The sequence below is a fragment of the Haemaphysalis longicornis genome, unplaced genomic scaffold (genome assembly GCF_048455015.1).
Source record: "Haemaphysalis longicornis isolate Haplotype H1 unplaced genomic scaffold, Haemaphysalis longicornis Haplotype H1 scaffold_1, whole genome shotgun sequence".
Classification (NCBI taxonomy): Eukaryota; Metazoa; Arthropoda; class Arachnida; order Ixodida; family Ixodidae; genus Haemaphysalis; species Haemaphysalis longicornis.
Genome location: NW_027526203.1, coordinates 398,021,255 through 398,027,038, shown reverse-complemented (window position 1 = coordinate 398,027,038; position 5,784 = coordinate 398,021,255). Strand labels below are relative to the sequence as shown.

Below are 5,784 nucleotides of genomic sequence, written 5' to 3'. Positions count from 1 at the left end.
GTGGTACATTCATCGTCGGACGGCACCCCCCATGGTTCGCTCGCAAGTACCACGATGTCAACGTTCACATCGCAAGAATCCTGGCTGATCACGACGGCTGAGCCACAGTCAATAAATACGCTTCGGAATATTGCTCGCAACATCCGCTTCCGGTACTGATGAAGTGAACAACGTCGCAACCCAGCGTTGAAGACGCCTACAAAGTGAGACAACAGTGCAATAGTACAAATAGTACAACAGTACAAAGCGAGTGCAATAAACATTTTTTTATTTCGTGTACAACCTGTTCACTGTGTCATTTATAACAATTTGTTTACTTTCTTTGCGTGCCATGTAATACGAATTTGCATGCTATTATCATTTTAATATACCTCGGTATGGAGGAATATTTACCTAACTTCCTGCGTTAAAAACTTTGAAAGAACACTCGCTCACCTACATCATTTTATAGCATTACATCATTATATAGCAGGCGGAAACATCGCTTTAGAAAACAAGCTCGTAATGCGAGTTTTCCGTGTGACGAATATTCCGGTGATACGAGAATTCCTCGTACGAAATGCCCTGTGACGAGTTGGCATTCCTGACCAGTTTACCTGTGACGAGTTGGCCTATGACGAGTGGACTTGTGACGAGCGGGCCTAGACCCGCTACTGATAATAGAGCGAGGACAGCGGGTCTAGGCCGTAACGAATTCACCATTGTAGAAACCAGCCTCAGACCGGCTTTCAACGCCAATTTCCGTTCAAGGCTTCCAGGCTTTTGTTCACCCGGCCGCGGTGTAACGAAATCCCTGCGACGAAAAGGCGCCTTGCACGAGAGTTCCTGTCTCGAGATGGCACTGTACCAAAAGGCCGGTGTGACGAGTTGGCCTATGACGAGTTCTCCGGTGACGAGTGGGCTTGTGACGAGCGGGCTCATTCCCGAGGACAGCGATCCTGGTTCAAGCAAGCCAGGCAGCACAGGTGCATACCCTACCAACAGGCTTGGATTATACATTTGTCGAGATTATCCCGGACAAGATGATTCAAGCCAGCATATTCATTTTGAATATTTACAGTCTCCCATCATCATCCCTGGGTAAAATCGATCAACTTTTCAAGACGGTTAAGTAGCGCGCCAAAGGACGTGCCTTGATAATCGTCGGTGATTTTAATGCACACCATACTACGTGGGGGTATCAAACAGACAACACGAAAGGGCAGAAATTATACGAAGCGATTTGTAATAACAATTTTCATCTGTGTAACAACATAGATACTCCAACCAGAATTGGCAACAGTGCCTTTCGCGACACGACCCCGGACCTTACGCTGACCCATGGCATCAAAGATCCAATTTGGGAATGCATAGACGAAACACTCGGCAGCGATCATTACATGATCCAGCTGCAGCTACCCCATCACAAAGCCCGATCCTTGAAGATAGGCACAGCTCGCATCACAGATTGGCAAAAATTCCGCGAAACGGCACCAGCCTGCCCCATCCAAGCAATAGACGAATGGACAGCACAAGTGCTTGCAGCCACCCAAAAACATACGAAGGAAATTACGCTGACCGAAGATTGCCCGGCTGTAGACACGCACTTACTACACCGTTGAGAAGCCCGAAGAGGACTAACCAAATGTTGGAAAAAACATAGAACCAACAGAAAGATTTGGGTCCGTATAGCTCGGCTAACGAAAGAAGCAGCTGAATATGCAAAGCAGCTCAGCCAGCAAAATTGGTCCCGATTCTGCACTACACTACAAGGTACACTCGGCACTCGTCGTACGTACGTACGACGTACGAAGTAGGTGCCACGTCGCACCTACTTCGGTCTTTAATGGGAAACAGAGAGAGTAAAATGGCAACAACACATCAACTCAAAAGATTGATACATAACTACCAAGCACAGACGAAGACCTCATCGAGGAATTGAAGAAACCGTGGGAGGATACAAGCAAAACACAAAAGCGAAGTATAAAAAAGGTACGACGCATATCACGGCATTCTATACAATGCCGTGATATGCACGTGGGTCAGGGAGGACTGGAGACAGGAGATTCCACCTGCGCATGGAACAGAACAACAACAAAAAATTTCACAGCATATCCACGGGGTGAATGATGATGAGTGGGCGAAGCTCCTGAGGGGAAATCATCGGTAAAACCGTGACTCTTCAGTGAAAGTTCGCCCACTACATCATCAAGAAGGACGTGAGAAACACTGTGTGTGTATATATACAAATCAACTTTTATTTGTTCGCGGCGGACGCCGTGGTTTGACGCGCCGCTCAGTTTTCGTCCACCCCAACCTCCATGCAACGTGACCCGGCGAACGCCGCCGATGGAAGACAGGACAGGAAGTACAACGAAGTACGAGGCTGTGATTGGCTGCGGCCTCAAAATGCAGTTTGCCGCTTCCGGTCGCGTTCGCCGCCGCGCGTTCGACATCTAGCTCGCGTAGATCGCCGACGAACAGCCGTATTTTCGACGCCGGCGGCGGAGCGGCCGCCGCCGGGCGACGTTCGCCGCCTTTTCGCCTACATTTCGCTGCATGGAGGTCGGCCTTTATCCATCGGGCGACTCCGAGCGCGCGCCAACAGCGAACGGATTTTATTACAACGCTCCCCGCTATCTAGTAAACAATCCAAGAACTAAACTAGAGGTAGCCACGCCATCTAGTAAACAATCCAAGCGCATCTTTTCATCATATACAAGTACCGCCATCTAGTTAACAATCCAAGAACTAATCTAGAGGTAGCCACGCCATCTAGTAAACAATCCAAGTACTAAACTAGAGGTGGCTACATACATACGTCGAGGATGGGCAGACCCACGCCTTAAGGAGCTTCGCCCCTAAAAAAAAATTTGGAGACAAACTTTGCGCATCACAAAAACAAAAAGCACGAAGGTAATAAAAATTAAAGCCGTTCCACTCAATGTGAAAGCTGTTGGAAGTGCAGAGCATTGATTCGCCATAATGGGCTGCAGCGCCGTTATCCGCTCAGCTCACTGCTGCCACCCAATGCATTTCAAATTTCCCGCCTTCGCTGTGCTCGCGCGCCCCCTGCCTAAAACTGCGCTAGCGGGAGTTCTGTTCTTTTTGTGCTTGCTTTAATTTCGTATGCTGGAGCTGTTTTGCGTCATTTCGAACGCGCCATTTTTTTCTTGCGCGGCTGGAGCCTTTCTGCGGCATTTTGAACGCACCATTTTTTTCTTGCGCGACTGTAGCCTTTCTGCGTCATTTCGAACGCGCCATTTTTTTCTTGAGCGGGCGCTTTTTTCGCTTCGTAAAAACCAACCCGATGAGCGTTCGTAACTAAATGAACGCTGGGGCTGCCGGTTATATACACAGATTTTGCCTGAAATGTACCTGCAGTTTTCGTCGCGATAAACAACGGGGAGATGCATGACAAGCGCCAGCGGTTCACGAGGTTCGAACGGTTATGGCTATTTCAACCACGTGGATTTCGAAGCCTTAGCTACCTCAGCGTGACTCCCTGACCCCGGTACAAAAGGCTCTACTTGGGTCCATTATCTCGCTGCGCCGCCTGATTCCGGCAGTCGCATCGACCGTGAGCGAGCTAAGACGACAAGGCGAGCCCATAAAGTGCTCTGCACTTAAAATGGTGCACTAGTTCCCACATGCCTTCATCGGTGGTCTTGACTGTTGGCTTTCCTTCCTGAGTTATACCACTGTTATACCGGAAAACCCGGGCTATGCCGGGTACTACCGCTAGTTATCTTATCTTATGCTGCTGCTAGTGCGTTACGAAGCAGTTAATTAGACGTCTAAACCAATAAGAGATGGAACAGCGCAGCGGTCAGGACCATGAAGGAAATCCTGGTAGCAGACATGTTAACAAACGCAAGCCACAGTTTCATAAAAAAAAATGACGGCATTATTATTGTAAACATTCCGTGAATAAAATAAGCAAAAACATCTTTATCACTTGTAAATTATACAAAGCATTTAATAAAAACAAGTTAGTTTGTTACAACATTAGTATGCAAAAAGTTGGCGTTGGCCACATTTAGTTCATACAGAAAGGTAGCCTGCATCGTTGTTGACTACGATGGTGTCTCCTCGGAGTAGCCTTCGTTACCGGCTTCGTTAGAATTGGAACGGAGCTTGATATGGCGGATTGTCCGCTAAGACGGTAGCGATGCCCTGTAAAGGGGAAATTGGAGCGCACCCATTATCGCATCCTTTGCCTCGAGCGACCATCATCATCATCATCGTCGTCGTCGTCGTCGTCATCGTCATCGTTGGTTCTAACTGCTGCTCGGTCGGGAATGTCCCAATAAACACCTCCCTACCTTAGCCCTGCGTCCTTCTCTTAAGTGGTCGGGAAAATAGCGTGAGCATCGTCTACATACCGGTTTCTGCGGTGGCCATTCTGATCATCACTCGCACTAGCCAGAAGCAATGCTACCATCATCATCTTCTTCTTCTTCTGCCACGCAACGCCGGCTGTCGCCATCGCATCTCTTGCCTCGTGCAACCGAACGCTTTCCCTGCCTTAGCCCTGCGTTCAAGCATCAAAGGGTGAAGATGGCGGAGGGCGGGCTGAACGTAGACGGCATCATTGCCAGGCTCCTGGAGGTCCGGGGTCGCCGCCCAGGAACGACGGTGGACCTGGCGGAGGCGGAGGTGCGCGGCCTGTGCCTCAAATCGCGCGAGATCTTCCTCGACCAGCCGACCCTGCTGGAACTGGAGGCGCCGCTGAAGATCGTCGGCGACATCCATGGTCAATACACGGACCTGCTGCGGCTCTTGGAGTATGGCGGCTTCCCCCCGGAGGCCAACTACCTGTTCCTGGGGGACTACGTGGACCGGGGCCCCCAGTCCCTCGAGACCATTTGTCTTTTGCTGGCCTACAAAATCAAGTACCCCAAGAAATTCTTCTTGCTGCGGGGCAACCACGAGTGCGCCTCCATAAACCGCATGTACGGCTTCTACGACGACTGCAAGCGCCGCTACACCGTGAAGCTGTGGAAGACCTTCACAGACTGCTTTGACTGTCTTCCCATCGCTGCGATAGTCAACAAGAAGATCTTCTGCTGTCACGGAGGGCTGTCTCCCGACTTGCAGACAATGGAGCAAATCAGGAACATCAGGCGACCGACAGACGTCCCAGACACAGGCCTGGTGTGTGACCTTCTCTGGTCAGATCCCGACAAGGACGTCCGCGGCTGGGAGGAGAACGACCGCGGCGTGTCTTTCACCTTTGGTCCCGACGTGGTCTGCAAGTTCCTCAACCGTCACGACTTCGACCTGATCTGCAGAGCCCACCAGGTGGTGGAGGATGGTTATGAGTTCTTCGGCAAGCGCCACCTGGTGACACTCTTCTCAGCTCCAAACTACTGCGGAGAGTTCGACAACGCCGGGGCCATGATGTCCGTGGACGAGACGCTACTGTGCAGCTTTCAGATCCTGAAACCGTACGACCAGAAGGCAAAGTACCAGTACGGTGGTCTATACTCCGAGCGGCCCGCCACGCGACAGCGAGGTCCGATCAAGAAGAAATGAGGGGTTAGTGGGGGGGGGGGGGGGGGGCAGCAGAGTCTCTAGCATGTATAATGGAATATGGAATAAACAGGGGACGAACCACAACAAAGTCTCCATGTTTTGTGTTTTCAACGTGTTCCTTGCTGTTCCGAATTGCTGTTCCGTGTTCCGCATTGCTGTTCTGTGTTAGCTGTGAGCCGTGGCAACTGCGTGCTTGGTGAAAGAGCAGGCATTGCGTGATCGTACATAACGTTGGTCATGCCGTAGTCGAAGGAACGTATGACTGAG

At 50.5% G+C, this 5,784-nt stretch overlaps 1 pseudogene; it reads left to right on the top strand.

Annotated features, from left to right (window-relative positions):
- Window positions 1-4,539: 4,539 nt before the first annotated feature.
- On the top strand, window positions 4,540-5,517 carry LOC144172296 (serine/threonine-protein phosphatase PP1-beta catalytic subunit pseudogene; annotated as a pseudogene).
- Window positions 5,518-5,784: the final 267 nt, after the last annotated feature.